The sequence below is a fragment of the Macrobrachium rosenbergii genome, chromosome 53 (genome assembly GCF_040412425.1).
Source record: "Macrobrachium rosenbergii isolate ZJJX-2024 chromosome 53, ASM4041242v1, whole genome shotgun sequence".
Lineage (NCBI taxonomy): Eukaryota > Metazoa > Arthropoda > Malacostraca > Decapoda > Palaemonidae > Macrobrachium > Macrobrachium rosenbergii.
This window is the reverse complement of record NC_089793.1, coordinates 25,812,824-25,830,504: the sequence shown is the minus strand read 5'-3', so window position 1 is coordinate 25,830,504 and position 17,681 is coordinate 25,812,824. Positions and strand designations below refer to the sequence as shown.

The 17,681-nt window shown below is 36.2% G+C and overlaps 1 long non-coding RNA gene across 5 annotated transcripts in view; it reads right to left on the bottom strand.

Moving 5' to 3' along the window:
• LOC136834366 (uncharacterized) overlaps positions 1-17,681 on the bottom strand; it is a 459,431-nt gene that overhangs the window by 138,013 nt on the left and 303,737 nt on the right. For all 5 annotated transcript variants that reach the window (XR_010851767.1, XR_010851768.1, XR_010851764.1 and 2 more), the window contains exon 4: positions 5,268-5,323. This is a non-coding gene — a long non-coding RNA (uncharacterized lncRNA). The remainder of the gene's footprint in view (positions 1-5,267; positions 5,324-17,681) is intronic.

Here is a 17,681-nt window from a genome sequence, read left to right as displayed (position 1 = left end):
GGACACATGAGGTCATTCAGCGATGAAACGGAAATTGAGAGTAAAAAGGTTCGACGGGGGTAACACGAGGAAAAACTCGCAATTGCACAATGAATCAACTGCTAGGAGAGGGTGGAAGGTAAGATGAAAGAGAGATTCTGAACGGAGGTACAGTAACAGGAATGAAAGGGGCTTGCAGCTAGGGGCCGAAGGAACACCGCAAAGAACCTTCAGTAATGCCTACAGTGCACAACGTGAGGGGCACTGACGGCACGACTCCCCTACGGGAAAACACATCTTTCTTGCACATCTTCAATGATGTAAAATCCAAAAGCGCAACCGCTACGCAGTAACCGTCACTCGGTAAGATAATATGACAGTCGAGCGGAGTTGGAGGTTACGTTAAACATAATTATTCAACACCCTGGGCCAAAAATAACATCTATTCACTTGAGATCGGCAACGCCATACGCAGTACAGCTGTGAGAACTTCTGATCTGCTCCGATTACAAAACACAGCTTTACATCTTCAGTTGTTATTGATTACCTGCTCGCAAAAAAAGTGTTGGATGACTGGGTCTCATGTGTTGCTAACTGTTTTGTTGAATTCCCCTCAGGAGATTTGTCTGCCTCTGATTCTCATGTTCCTGTCTCAACCAAGGACGTAAAATGTAACTGTTTAGTCCACGAACGGTGTTCGTATAACAGTGAAGGTGCATGATTTGTTTACACATACACAAACACACATATACATACACATACACAAACACATTATATATATATATATATATATATATATATATATATATATATATATATATATATATATATATGTGTGTGTGTGTGTAAATAACAAACACAATTAATTCCTTCATAATAGGCACAAAACCTGTCCATTTATAGCATCTGCCGTTCTAATAGGAAATTTAAATCATTAAGACGGATGTACATGTATGTAAGACAAGAAAACACGTACCATACACATTCACCCTGATTCTTAAAATCCTCTCCCAATGATTACCTGCTACTTGTACGACACAAACAGGATGTGTGGCAAAAAAAAAAAAAAAAAAAAAACAACTTATTAACAGGCAAGAAAGTTTTCATAGCAACAAAAATCTGATTCTGATCGATACTTAAGATTATTTTGACAGTTTAAGAACATTTCATTCATATATACTCGTGTGTGTATATAACATTTATAAACACACACACACACTACACACACACACACATATATATATATATATACATATATATATATATATATATATATATATATATATATATATATATATATATATATATATAGTGTTAATTTGACAGTAGTAACAATGTAATAGGAAATACAGAAAGAAGAGATCACTTATTACAAAAGGAAAAATAAATAAACAAAATAAGTAAATACAAAACAAATGAAAGTAAATTATTAAAATAGAAGGGGAATTGTTTTAGGGTAATGAATGCGTTGCTTCTTCCTTGAACTTTTGTGGTTCCAATTGCACATCCTCAGGAGACTGTTCGCAGTCAACTGAATGTATTAAGCGACCATGGTAATTCCATCCAAACTTATAACCTGCACCTGAATCTGGGCTTCTCACCAGTGTGTACATGTTAATATTATATATATATATATATATATATATATATATATATATATATATATATATATATATATATATATATATATATATATATATATATATATACATACATATATATATACATACATATATACAGATATATATACATTATATAGATATATATGTACACATGTACACACTGATGAAAAAGCTCCAGATTCAGTGGTGCAGGTTACAAGTTTGGATGGAATTACCATGGTCGCCCAAATACATCAGTTGGACTGCGGAACAGTCTCCCTGAGGATGTGCAATGGGAACCACAAAAGTTCAAGCGAAGAAGCAACGCATTACTACCCTAAAACAATTCCCCTTCTATTTTAATAATTTACTTCCATTGTTTTCTATTTACTTATTTTGTTTATTTACTATTCCTTTTCTAATAAGTGACCTCTTCTTTCTGTATTCCCTATTACATTCTGTTACTTCTGTCAAATGAATACCATATTCTTTGGAAGCTTGAATTTCAAGACAATGGCTCATGTGATCTTGTTCAATAAAAAAAAAAAAAGTTCATCTTCTGAATCTAATAATAATAATAATAATAATAATAATAATAATAATAATAATAATAATAATAATAATAATAATAATAATAATAATAATAATAATAATAGCTACTTAATCCCGATTTTCCTTTAATCAATATCTGTGACGATGAAGGAAGATGGCTTTCAAAAATAAGCCAAAATCCGTCATTCTTACAAAGGTGAAAACGTTACCTATTCCCAACTTCATTGTCGGTGGTAATAATACGAAACTCTGTTACAAGCAACACGACGGCAAAATTAGATTTCCTCTTCCAATTGATTCGTGCTGAGCGGGCGAGATTTCCGAAAGGATTTTACAGATGAAAAACCAAAAACAATTCAGCCGTGACAAAAATCAACGTTCGTTCCGATTTTACTCTCATGAATTCCTATTAAATGATGGAACAAGCATCAGTCCTGTAAAATAAACAGTTGTTTGTTTATGCAATTTTCTTTGTATGCTTGTGCTTGTGCAAAAGTAATTATTCAACAGGGATATTCTGGCTGAATAAAACAGATTAATCATACTTCGTCCGCAATTGTCAAAGGAACAAATAGTTTCAAAGAAATTCCTAAGGACGATAATGAACTGGTCTTCACTTCTATCTAAATAATTGGTGACTGGCTCACGGCCACATTAAAAAAAATAATGAAAATTAAATTACCTTGAGAATAATATTCTCAAACACAAAGACAAGACACGGAACAGGGGGTGAAAATAACTGACTTTGACACGGAACAGGGGGGTGAAAATAACTGACTTAAGACAATGAAATCGACACTGAAAACATCTTGCTAAAGACAAGGAACCAACAACGGTTTGGAAGAGTCGAAGAGAGAAACAGGCATTGAAAACAGCTAGGGTACGGCAGTGAAACTAGGGTTGAAAACAGGTTCCCTAAAACGTAGAAACCAGAACTGAAGACAAAGAAACCTGGTCTGCTGCAAAGGACAAAGACAAAGAAAAGTGTTGAAAGCAGCCTTGGCCGAGACAGAAAAACCAAGGTTGAAAAACAACTTGTCTGGCGTTGGCTGTCAAGTCGAATTGAGGACATATAATTCGTTTTATCAGTAATCATTAAATGGCTCTATGGGGCAGTCCTTAAGCACACACATACTTTATTTGAAACCCTAAAACTAAAGGAATTAAGAATTAACCGCTGTTGGCATCTGTCAATCTTTCCTACACAGCGCGACAGTTAGTCAATCTGAATTACTCTTGGGTACCTCTGACAACATCAGGTTGTTAGTTTTTTTCTCACAATTAACAACCTTTGGCTGAGCACACGACAAGTAGGTTTACTTTCAAAGATAGGCTAATTAAAATATAACGTCAGGAGGCTGAATTCATTAGGAAAAAACAAAGAAACTAATAATAATAAATGAATCACAACCAACATTATTATTATTTAGAAGATGAACCCTACCCATATGGAACAAGCCCACCAAAGGGGCCACTGACTTCAATTTCAAGCTTCCAAAGAATAAGGTGTTCAACAGAAAGGAGTAGCATAAGGTCACATGAAATACAGGAAGATCACTTACTTAAAATGACTATATATATATATATATATATATATATATATATATATATATATATATATATATATATATATATATATATATATATATATATATATATATATATATTGACTTCCTACAACCCACAGAAATTAGGCTGTAAATTGTGAACACAACCCACAGTAACAGTATTATAAGAGTTGCGTCCATTATTTCGAGGACTTCAGACATAAACCCGAATGAGACAAAGAATTCCCCCACAAAACGAAGACTGATACACATGGCCAACATTCCTCACGAGCCGCGTCTTGGCTGTGGCTGCCTGACCAGGAAAGGGAAAAATACCAGGCATATTCTCTCTCTCTCTCTCTCTCTCTCTCTCTCTCTCTCTCTCTATATATATATATATATATATATATATATATATATATATATATATATAGAGAGAGAGAGAGAGAGAGAGAGAGAGAGAGATAGAATCTATCTTTCTCTCTTTTCAATTCACATTTGAATTTGTTCTCTTTCACCATAAAAATCTCTAATTATAAACGACTGAAGTAATCATTAACTAAAAACCATTTTTACTGGTGTTATGGTATTATTACAAGAACAATAATTGAAATTAAGTTAACTGCTTAATGTGCTAAATGAACCACGCACTTACGGCTGGAAAGATAGCGAACTTCATTTACGCAGAGAGAGAGAGAGAGAGAGAGAGAGAGAGAGAGAGAGAGAGAGAGAGAGAGAGAGAGAGAGATTCTCTTTCAAAGAGTGACGTAAAAGTACTGGCAGGTGACACTGACAGCTCCTATTTGTCTAAATAAACCCTAAAAGAGAGAGAGAGAGAGAGAGAGAGAGAGAGAGAGAGAGAGAGAGAGAGAGAGAGAGAGAGAGAGAGAGAGAGAGAGTTTCACTACAAAACCATGGCATCTCTACTATACAACTACCAAGATAGAACTGTACCGTCTCCAATCGCTAAATGCCACAGTTTTCAAGACCAGCACTGAAAATTGATTATCAATTGATTTACGGTTACTATAAAACTGGCGTTGCAAAATCTAGTTTATTGACCCCGTAATGAAATTAAATAGGAAACCGAAAATGAAATTAAAAGGAGTTTCATATATATAAAAAACCAGAAAGATCAGTCGGTGAAGGCTTGACACACAAAGCAACAAATGCATGAATATATAAAACAATGTGGAGAATTCGACACCCAACTACAACTGCTGACACTTACCCTGACAGACGGAACGTTCGGATTTTCATTGAAAATCTCTCTCTCTCTCTCTCTCTCTCTCTCAGAACCTTGACGTCTTCTATCTGTAGATTCCTTACGATGTTAGAGTAATGTTGGATGATGGAGAAGTTAGGGGTCATAAAGTATCACAGAGAGAGAGAGAGAGAGAGAGAGAGAGAGAGAGAGAGAGAGAGAGAGAGAGAGAGAGAGAGGATGCTTCCGTGTCACGTATGAACTAAGCAACTGATTCAGTCAAATCAGTTAATTGAAGGATTTAGGAAAATGTAACGATTAACACAAACCGTACAGATTCGTAAGACATGATTTAAAAAAAAATTAATTGTTTGCATCACTTACCATCTGACAACTCCCGCCAAACGCCATCCGATGAAATCAAGAAATGATTTAGACTTCTGCAAATAAAAAGAGAAACGAAAAATGCTGAAAGGTAAATAATACTACACTACCCCTTAACATAAGTATAATAAAACAAAAATCCAGCAGAGCAATAAACCAACGACGCCACAAGCAGACCAAGGGAGCCACAACCACCAAGACAGGCAAGGAATGAATAAATTGTGCTTCAATGAAAATTATTCTTCAGGGCTGACCTAAGTTCACGCGGGGCGAATGTATAATCAAGAACAAATAAAAGGTTAACACCATGAAATGTAATTCCATTGGATATTTGCAGGAGCTGGAGGAGAATATGTTAAAATACAAAAACTTTGCAATTGCATGGACATTTGCAGTAGCTGGATGAGAATAAGTTAAAAATATAAAATACAGAAGCTGTTTACTGTTTGCATGTGTACAAACACCCTTCCCTCATGCATATGCATCAGCATTCAGTTGTAAAAGGAAACCTTATGATAACTAACTACATTTCTCATATAACAATGCACACAGAATATAACGGATTTACCCCAGGCCCCCCAAAAGCCATGAGCAGGAAAAATACCTTTTAATTTCTCTAACTGAATATATATATATATATATATATATATATATATATATATATATATATATATATATATATCCAAAGACCACAGTAAGAACGTAAAGTTAAAATAACAAAATAAACAGTAAATTTTTACCGGAATTACGCAAGATAACAAAGTGAAAATAAGACGTCTTCATTAATTCTTTTCCTTGGAATGATCTTCTAATTAATTCCTGATACTAAACGAAGAGTCAAATGACTGAGCTAGAAATATAGATTAGTTGCCTTGCAAAAATTCAAAATCACGTAAACGCCGTTTAAAGAATAGAATATAGAATTAAGGGCAAAGGCCAAGCGCTGAGACCTATGAGGTCATTCAGCGCTGAAAGGGATACTGAGATTAAAAAGGTTTGAAAGGTGTAACAGGAGGAAAACCTCGCAGTTACGCTATGAAACTATTGTTAGGAGGGGGTTAGGGAAAGTAAGATGGAAGAAAGAGAATATGAACGGAGGTATGGTAAAGGGATGAAAGGGGTGCAGATAAGGTTTAAAGGGACGCTGCAAAGAACCTCCCTGGGGGAAAATAGCGCTCAAAGGATGACGGAAGGACGAGCATTAGAAAATTCTATATTCCACAATCATTTTTGCTACAACGACGCAATTAGCAACAAAAACACACAAACAACTACGCAAACACAAACACTAATCTTCCCTCCAAACTCATACGGATTGACTTGTATAACACTACAAACTCTCTATCGACATGAAATGAAATAACATTTTCCCCCCCAAAAAACTGGCTCACTTAGGTAGAAGAAAAAAACTAATCTTCCTTCAAACTCGCATAGAATGGCTTTCCTATAACCGTCCCTCAGATAATACTCCAACCTCTCTATCCACATGAAATGAAATAACATTTTCCATAAACAAAACCTCGCCCACATAAGGTAAAACAAAAGCCATACTAATCTTTCTTCAAGCTCTCATAGAATATTTCTGAATAACCGTCCCTCTACGACCTCTCTATTTACATGAAATGAAATTGCATTTTAAAAAAAAAAAAAACTAGCCCACCCAATGTATAAAAAACACACACTAATCTTCCTTCAAACTCTCACAGAATGACTTCTGAATAACCGTCCCTCAGATAACACCCCGACCTCTCTATCGACATTTCCAGTTCCTGTTTTTTTTCCCCGTCCTCTCTGCTCACTCTACTCTCCTCCTCTCTCCTATCTTTCTTCCTGACAAACAAGAGTGGCGCATGACCCATGAAAAGAGGAGAGAAAGAGAAGGGTCAAATTGGATGGAACCGCGAATAAACAGCCGGATTGAAAATTTATCACCGTGACGCATCGGGCGCAGAAGAGCCGTTCAAGTGGCACTGTTCGGGCAAATGCCAGCCGAATAAATGTATTCGCTTTTCAGGAAAAATAAACAAGAAGAATAAATCACTTTTGGATGTTGTTTATATATCTGACTCGTTTCTAACTACTTACTACTACTATACTAATAATAATAATAACAATAATAATAATGGTAAAGATTGATGAAGAGAATAGAGCAGGTCCTCGAAAGCTCGTTTTATATATTTTTCTAATATATATTTATATTTACACCATTGTGGATTTCTTCCCCATTTTAGTGACTCATGCGATTAAGAGATTTTTATAAATAATAATAATAATAATAATAATAATAATAATAATAATAATAATAATAATAATAATAATAATAATAGCCAGTGTACGCATACAGATATTCGAGGAAACATGCTTTAAATTCACCGTCACAGTGGACACTTCTTCCGCCTCCCGTAATCTAAAATCATCGCCAGACGATCATTCTCGTGCTTGGCAAAATTCCATCGAGTGTGGAACCACACCAGCCATTCCTACCATTTTTATTTATTTATTTTTTGCAATGTATGATATTCCTCTTTCCACGATGTTCACTGGGCTGAGATATCTGAGCAAAAGGCACCCACTTTCTCTCTCTTCTCTCTCTCTCTCTCTCTCTTTCCAACAACTATTCCAGTCTAAAGATAGGAAAGAGGAAAAGAACTTTCCATCCACACATTTCAAAAACAGGAACCTAAACTCGGGAGAAAGTGGCGATAAATATTATCGTCCTCTCTATCTCCCTCGTCCTTAAGCCCCACTCTCTCTCTCTCTCTCTCTCTCTCTCTCTCTCTCTCTCTCTCTCTCTCCTCTCTCTCATATATAGAGAGAGTCATATATCATATATATATATATATATATATATATATATATATATATATATATATATATATATATATATATATATATATATATAAATAATATATGTATATATGTATATATATACTACTATACTCTCCACACATAAACACAAAGTACCACAAGACAAAGTTCAATTCCCGGACAAAGATGTGTGCCTCAGGCATGAATTATGCAACTGGCAATTACCCCACTGTAGGAGGTCACAGCTATCGTGTAAAAAGGCATGGGACTGGCAACTTCAGCCCGAAAAAGTCATTGAAGTAGGAAAGATTAGGGACTTCTGGGCCACTTTCTTCATTGGGAAATATCACCAACATACTGCCATACATACACAAACACACATACACACACACACACACACACACACACACACACATATATATATATATATATATATATATATATATATATAAAACAAAGCAACAGCAGGATCAAATTAATGCCAAATTCCTTCATACGTGACAGCAACTATCAAGACGAAAAAAATACCATTTATTAATGACCAAATTCAGCGAGTGAGCCCAGTCCAGTCAGCGCGGTTAAACGAACTCGACAGAGAAAACAAAGGGCCAAATAAATCCGGAGCCTGGTGGTGGAACACTGAAATGAATCCGACCGAGAAAAAGCAACGGGGTAAAATAACACTTGCTCTGATACACTGACAGATTACATTCATCTCTATCAATCTGCCTTGCCGGTGTTAGTTTCACCTCCTGTCTTTCAGGTGAGGAACTAATATTTTCTCTCTGTGTGTATATATATGTAGCCTATGTATGTATGTATGTATAATATGGTATATATGTATATATATATATATATATATATATATATATATATATATATATATATATATATATATATATATATACTGTATATATATATATATATATATATATATATATATATATATATATATATATATATATACACACACACACACAAAGTCGATTTCACAGTACAGATGTGAAATAAATAACTATTGTGCAGGGGACAGCCATAAAACAAATCGTTAACAGATAAAGTTGAATCATTCTTTAAAAAAAAAATAACTACCACTAACTTGAAAAAATACTATTGAAGTGAAAACTCTTAAAAATGACCAATCTGCGCTCCTTCGAAAATAAATGATAGATTCTTTGTCAGGTTTTCTATCCAATGCCAATCCGTATCTAGGTGATAATACATTTAAAAACTATATGATTCTTTAAACGTTTCAAAGAAACTAAATTCCTCCACTTTTATCTAAACTACTCACTAAAAGTTATAATTAGATTGGAATATGAGAGATCTAAAGATCCAAATGTTGAGCAGGTGTACAGGTGAACATTACAACGCTGAAGCTTTAATCCAGAGAGAGAGAGAGAGAGAGAGAGAGAGAGAGAGAGAGAGAGAGAGAGAGAGAATTTGATTTTACAAGTTGATTGTGCTCAATGCTATATACCAAACATTTACGAACGCAAATCGCGCACCCCTCAAAAGCTCGCATTGGAGAGAGAGAGAGAGAGAGAGAGAGAGAGAGAGAGAGAGAGAGAGAGAGAGAGAGTGGGGTGGGGGGATCACACGTGTTTACTCATGGATCAATATTCATTCCCCAAGCCAATCCACGTGCCGCGCAGCCCCATGGCAATCTCGAATGGAGGAAAATGTGCATAAAAAGAAAAAAAGTGTCTGGGGTGGGGAAGAAAAGGACAGAATGAAAGGGGGAGAGAGAGAACACAAGAGAGGAAACTACAGGGAGGGAAGGAAGGTACAAGACTAAAGAAAGGAAAACAAGAGGAAGAAGTGAACTTTCGTAATTTTATTTTCAACATCTTTCTATTAAATAATAATAATGATGATAATTTTATTGGAATATTAGGAAAGGGCAGGATATGAGAGAGAGAGAGAGAGAGAGAGAGAGAGAAGGAAGGAAAATAAGAGACTAAACAAAGAAAAAACGAGAGGAAGACGTAAACTCTTGCGATTTTCTTTTTAACACCTTACTAGTAAATAATAATGATGATAATTATATTGAACTATTAGGAAAGGACAGAATGAAAGGTGGAGAGAACACAAGAGAGGAAACGCACAGAGAAGGAAGGAAGGTAGTGACTAAAGAAAGAAAAACGAGAGAAAGAAATGAACTCTTGTAATTTCCTTTTTAACGTCTTACTAGTAACAAAAAATGATGATGATAATTATATTGAACTATTATTTCTATCACTATACCTATAACTGTATTACATGGGTTGTTAACAACTTAACGGAACAGTTAAAAATACACGTGACTTTGTAAGCAGCGTGGAAGGACCCAACATATCGATGACACAGTATTTAAAGTTATCTTCTGATGAACATCAATCCCACTTAATGACGGCTATTCAGACTCTCGCCTTCAATTGCAAGATCCCGTGTTATCCTTACATCAGGTTTCAAACTCGGAGGAAGGTTTTTCCAGCAATGAAGACTTTTATGTAAAGAAAAAACTTATAAGGTATTTCAGCAAATAGTTCACCCAAGTTTCTTCTTTTTCCATTTTCCACATACGAGAGGAAGGTTTGCAAACACTGAAGACTTCTATGTAATCAAAAAAAGTTATATGGTATTTCAGCAATACCAAGAAATATTTAACCCAAGTTTTTCTTTCTCTCTTTTCCCCACATAAGGGCTTTATTATCTTTAATACTCCGTGGAAGACTGCTTGCAAGCTCACAGCCTCTTGAAAGTGCCAGATGAATGGAGGCTCGTTATGAACGAAACGCTTAAATGCTTTTTACGAAGTTCATACACTTTTCGGCTGAAAACAAGACGATTTCAAGAACGGGCAATTGCGGAAGATGTCTTTTACACTCTCGGCAATTTTAAAACCGTACAAAGAAAGCTTTTCGCGCCCTTAATTCTACACGTCAGTACTGATACTCAGAGCATGAAATTAAATACCCTCCAATTAGCAGTCCCGTAACCTGAGAAGCAAGCCAGTTGCAGAATACCAAACAGGAGAACGATATTGTAAACATGGCCTCACATCAGGACTCGTTCGGAATTCCTGAGCATACCAGCATAAGCATAAGCAGCACACACCACCGGCCAGCGATGACGAAACACAATTGTTGGCCAATTGCCTGTTAGCTCTTCGAAGCAAGGTGACGTCGGGGAGAGCAAACAACAACCACATATAAGAGAAATCATGTGTGGGCGGTGCGTTTCACAACAACTGTTGGTGCAGAGCTCTTACACATGTGCTTTTCCAAGGTTGAATTTCACGCCTCAAACCTTTCACTACCCTGAACAACATCGGCGATATCTTTGTACATACGGATTCATAGGTTAAATGTGCCGTGAAATTATTATTATTATTATTATTCAGAACATGAACCATATTCAAATGGAACAAGCCCACCAAAGGGGCCACTGACTTGAAAATTTAACGAAGCTTAATCACCAAGATAATCCTCGAAAGTGATCCACTTGATCAAACCAGTAGAGTAGGAAAGGCTTTCACTCAAGAGCTTAAACACTTTTGGCAGAATAACCGATGGTTTTCCAAACTGTAAAGTGTCAAAGTGCTTATTTGCAGCAATCAAATCTTGTCAATTTTCGATCTTGCAGCAACCAAATCGTTTTAATTTTCAGGTTAGCAGCAATCAAATCTTTTCAATTTTCGGGTTAGCAGCAAGCAAATATTTTCAATTTTCGGGTTTGATGCAACTAAGTCTTTTCAGTTTTCTAATTGGCAGCAACCAAATTTTTTAATTTTCGGGATATGGGAAGTTGCATTTCATAGTGAAAATAATATACAGCATCCTATTACATTAATAATGAAGACATTTAAGCTAACGATACTGGGTTGTTTAACGAAATCGAAAAAATGTTGACCGTAATAAACATTAGAAAATAATACTTTAAACTCTCTTAATCAAAGGATTAAACCCACTTCTGCAGACAGCAATTTAGGAAGGTTTCGGGAGAAACTTTGAGTTTAAACTTACCCACCCAATTCTCAACTCACAGCTATACATTTAAGCCAAAGAATCTCGGATAACACACACATTAGGTTATCTCCTTACCGAGCTTAATCGCATGACAAACCTCCCCCTCTCTCTCTCTCTCTCTCTCTACGGCCTCAGTGACCTTTGCTGTGAACACGCCTTCAAAATATTATGAACAGTCATTCTTCACAAATGCCTCAAGGCATTTAAGCTCATTTCTAGAAAACATGACACCTGTTCGACTTAAATAAATTCTCAACAAATATTCTAGAGAAAAAATGACAACTCCTTCAGCAAAAATGTAAAAAATACGTGGCTGACGTCCAAACGTACATGTCAGACTCGACGCTGTTGACTGATATGCATAATCACGGTGGAATAACAATGTGAGGCAGTTTTACCAAAGAAATATTCAGTGCAAGATAGGCAGGTCGTGGAGTTAAGAAACTGCAAAGGAGAATTTAATACACGAAATCTCTCTCTCTCTCTCTCTCTCTGGATTCCATAATTTGAGAGAGAAGTTTTTCTGTGAAAATCTCTCTCTCTCTCTGGATTCTATAATTTGAGACAGAAGTTTTTCCTGAAAATCTCTCTCTCTCTCTCACACACACACACACCAACGAAATAATCAGATGTCTGGCAAATCTGGCAGGAGGGAGTCTGGTTTGGTGGTAACCAGATTCGGCTGGAAATGACCAAACCACCTCTCCCATGGGATTATGGTAACTGACGGGAACTGTCCTTTGTTGACTCGCAATTAGCAAACATGTATGTCACGCGAGTTTTTCTTGGCTGGTCAAACCCAGCTACTTAGTGGTGACAGCCCACACGGTACTTGTTAGTCGAGTGCCCGAGTCTATGGAACTTGGGGAATACCAGGATGAGGATGGGAATTTCCATCTATCCTTAGTTCTTGGAAAACTGATTTTTTTTACCCAGCTTATGAAACCAGTTGAATGCGCTTGCCTGCTTTGTATACATTCTTGCAATATCTATTTCGTTATTCAACCCTGATAGCAATGAATTTAGTCATTTCGTACATACATTTTGGAAGATTCTTCATTTTGCATAAATTGCACAAATGTCAATTAACAGAATAATTAAGTAAAAACTCATTTGCGTACAGTGCTGTGACCTCCGTTTCTGATATCAATAATATTTCTCCTCCGTACGGGAATGCAAACGAATAGGTGGTCGTTTCGCTGACAACTTACTTCATGCGGAAACACTTGTGACTGCCACGTCTACATCTGCATCCATATGAAACTTGTGAAGCGTTCAAGGAAAAAAAAAAAAAAAAACTACTGTAACCAAACTTTTCCTATTATATTGACACCTCACCTAACCACGTATTCTTTGGAATAAAATGCGCTTGGGCACACACACATATGTATACTGTATATATTTATATTTACACATATATTTATGTATATATATAAATACACACACACATATATATATATGTGTGTGTATTTATATATATATATATAGTTTATATATATATATATATTATTATATATAAACATCAGTTGCTTACACATCTTTATCCAACAAGTTAGTCTCGTCTCATAAAGCGTGTCCCCAAAAGGAATAAACATTTTAAATAAACATTTTTGGGTCGCCCTTGCTCATAGTCAGGGAATATACGTCCAAGCCGAAAGAAGCTTACACGGACCCCAGGCAAGGAAGCTTACGCCTCGTACGGTGACAGCGCCACTAGGACGCATTTTAAGGTTGGTGATGGACCCAAGAGAGAGAGAGAGAGAGAGAGAGAGAGAGAGAGAGAGAGAGAGAGAGAGAGAGAGGTCCTAGGGAAGGTCCACCCACAGCAGTCTTGTCCACCCCCAACCCTCTACCTCCTCCCTCTTTTTTAACACCTTCCCTCCCCTCATTCTCTTCTATCCCCCTCCCCTTTCATCCTCCCTCTTTCCTATCCCCCTCCACTACCTCTTCTCTACCGCCCTCCCCTCCCACCTTTTTATTCCCCTCCCCCTCAGGTCCTAACATCATCTACTCCTCGTCCTCAGGATTCATATGGAAGGTTCGGTCAACCTTTATACTGGTATGGTACGCGGACGCATCTATCGGCGTCCATTAATTTTACAAGAGGGCCACTTCTGGAGTTTCGATGTTTTCATGGCTGACTGAGTGAGCCCTCTTGGTTTTCGAGTGAAAGCCTACCTGGCTAAGTTTTATCGCTCTCTCTCTCTTACATAAATATAATTTTTTTTCTTATATAATCATACACATATACTGTACTGTATATAATAAACACACATATACGTGTATATATACAAATACACACATACACACACATATATATATATATATATATATATATATATGTGTGTGTGTGTGTGTGTGTAGTGTGTGTGTGAGAGAGAGAGAGAGAGAGAGAGAGAGAGAGAGAGAGAGAGAGAGAGAGAGAAATGGATAAACACGTAAGCTTGTTATAACTACGGACCGTACATATGTTTCCATCATGTTAAAAAGGATGGCTGCATGCTTAAGAGAGGGTGTACCTAATAATAATAATAATAATAATAATAATAATAATAATAACACCTGACGTCAGCAATACTACACAACTGCATTTTTAGTTGACACAGCATGGCATTCCAATACTACATTATCATCGTACGAGGTCAATTTGCGATGAAAAGGGCCCCTGCATTCCAAAGATTGAAATCCAAGAGAATCTTTTAGATGCAAAGTATCACTCGAGAGAGGATACGCCTCGTATACCGAGATGTCATTCAATCTTGGTACATAGTAAGTGACACAGAGATAAGCACCGTACCTTAATTCACGAGTACGTCACTCCGACATGAAATAAAAGTTTGTAGAAAATATGTATGAAATTTAATGTGCACCTAGTGAATACACACACACATACGTACACACATTGTGACGGATTCTAGTACATGAAGTATTGAAATGCATTAGTAACCAAGATATGATATCAATAACAGATATATCTTGAACCTTTCTACAAGCTCTCTCTCTCTCTTTCTCTCTGTCACACACACACACACACAGAACTTTATAGTCATACTGTCAGTCACCAACATTTTGTTTAACATTAAAAAGGATAACACCAGAAAATATAAACACACCCGTTACCATTCATCTTTACACAGAAATTACACACACACACACATATATATATGTATATATATGTGTGTGTGTGTGTTTATGTATGTGTGTGTGCAAAGCCACACAGGCATGAACGTCAAAAGTAATACATTACAATATAAATTAATTATAATGTCATTCAAAATTATTTACGAAGAATAAATTCTTTTGTCTATACAGCCTCCGAAATGCCACAAAACGAGAGAGAGAGAGAGAGAGAGAGAGAGAGAGAGAGAGAGAGAGAGAGAGAGAGAGAGAGGGGGGGATTTTCCAAGTTTATTGTCCTCCAGTTATACACAAACATTTGCAATCAAACACAAATCGCGCACCCCTCACAAGCTTGCAGAGAGAGAGAGAGAGAGAGAGAGAGAGAGAGAGAGAGAGAGAGAGTTCAATTCAAAAGTTAAATCGCCATATTAACTTTTCCTCGGAACCAACTTGATCCTTGGGGGATATTCCTTAAGATCCTAATTTTACTTCGATGCGATAACAGTTGAGAGAGAGAGAGAGAGAGAGAGAGAGAGAGAGAGAGAGAGAGAGAGAGAGAGAGAGAGAGAGAGAGAGATATCGATCATTTCACACCAGCGACCTACCAAAAACACGACAGAAAAAACCAAGACAAGAGAACGAGCAATAAAATGAAAAAGTACACTTTACGAAAGGTTATATGTGAATTCTGTATGTATAAAAATACATAAAAGTACTTACAACATTTGCAATTTCGTCCTGATAGCGAATCTTCACGATATAATTTCTGTAAACTAAGAATATTTTTTAAACTTCTAAATATATATTTTGTTTAAGACCCTTGCAAAACATAAAGACTGGATATGTCTTTAATCATAAAGTAATCCATCTCCTTTATACCTTCACCAAAAGATATATATATATATATATATATATATATATATATATATATATATATATATATATATATATATATATATATATATATAAAGTATGAGAGAGAGAGAGAGAGAGAGAGAGAGAGAGAGAGAGAGAGAGAGAGAGAGAGAGAGAGAGAGAGAACTTTCATGTAAATGTTGCTTGCCCACGACTGCACATGAAGTGCAAACGTCATACGCTTAAATTAGACTTAACGCAGCACGAAATCGTTACAAAGAATGTCGGGGGCGACATAGGGGCATGACCTCATAATGTTCGCTTGCTGCTGCTGCCTGGCAGTGGGGCACAAAATACCTGAGGGGACTAATATTAATAGTAATAATGCTTCGGTCTTAACCAAAATAGTATCAAAAGTCAAGAAAACAATCACGCAATTCAGAATAACTCGTACATAAGGTTTTATGTTTTAAATATTATCGGATGCTGTAAGCAAGATTTTATGCTTTCGAGAATACTGTCGCATTCTGTAAGCAAGGTTTTATGTTTTCAAGAATGCTATCGTATGCTGTAAGCAAGGTTTTATGTTTTCAACAGTACTATCGCATGCTGTAAGCAAGGTTTTATGTTTTCAACAGTACTATCGCATGCTGTAAGCAAGGTTTTATGTTTTCAACAGTACTATCGCATGCTGTAAGCAAGGTTTACGCTACTAATGCTGTAAGCAAGGTTTTATGTTTTCAACAGTAGTATCGCATGCTGTAAGCAAGGTTTTATGTTTTCAAAGATTTCAAGGTTTTGTTTTCAACAAACTATCGCATGCTGTAAGCAAGGTTTTATGTTTTCAACAGTACTATCGCATGCTGTAAGCAAGGTTTTATGTTTTCAAGAATAGTATCGCATGCTGTGAGAAGATTTCTGTTTCCAAGAAACTATTGTATGCTGTAAGCAAGGTTTTATATTTTCAAGCTAACTATCGTATGCGGTAAGCATTGGGTAAGCATACTCATTCTAAAATTTCAGTAGCAGCAAACTTGAAACATGCTAAGCGTCTGGTGTGAGCATTAATTGGTGAAAATGAAATTCGAGAACTAGTCGGCGTTGGTTTAAGAAGAGTTGAAAGTTCCACATCAGGCCTCCAAATCCTTTTTACCAACCAGGAAGCTTTACTACTTTTAATCAATTTCAACTCTCGGAGCATTTAACTCTCAATACCATGAGCCAAAACCAAACTTACTACCGACCAAGAAAGTCCTGAGTGAGAAAATATAATTCTTTTAATCACTTTCAACTCAAACTCATATCCGAGCTTTCAGCTCTCGAAAAAAGATGAAAGGCGAATTAAAATAATTAATATTAATAAAATACATGACGCAAAAGAGGTACATTAAGATGGATAATTTATTTACAGTCGAGAAGACATAATACACCATATCACACAATTCAACTATCATCGAACGAAAACACTTCAGACTCAGCCAACTTCACAATACTCTCATCAGAAAGTCGAGCATAAGGAGGTCAACTTCAAGAGAAACATACCGGCAAAGTTGATAAATGGAATTCCTTTGATGTTGGAATGTGTATGGAGCTACATTTATCAACCAGGTGGCGATAGCTG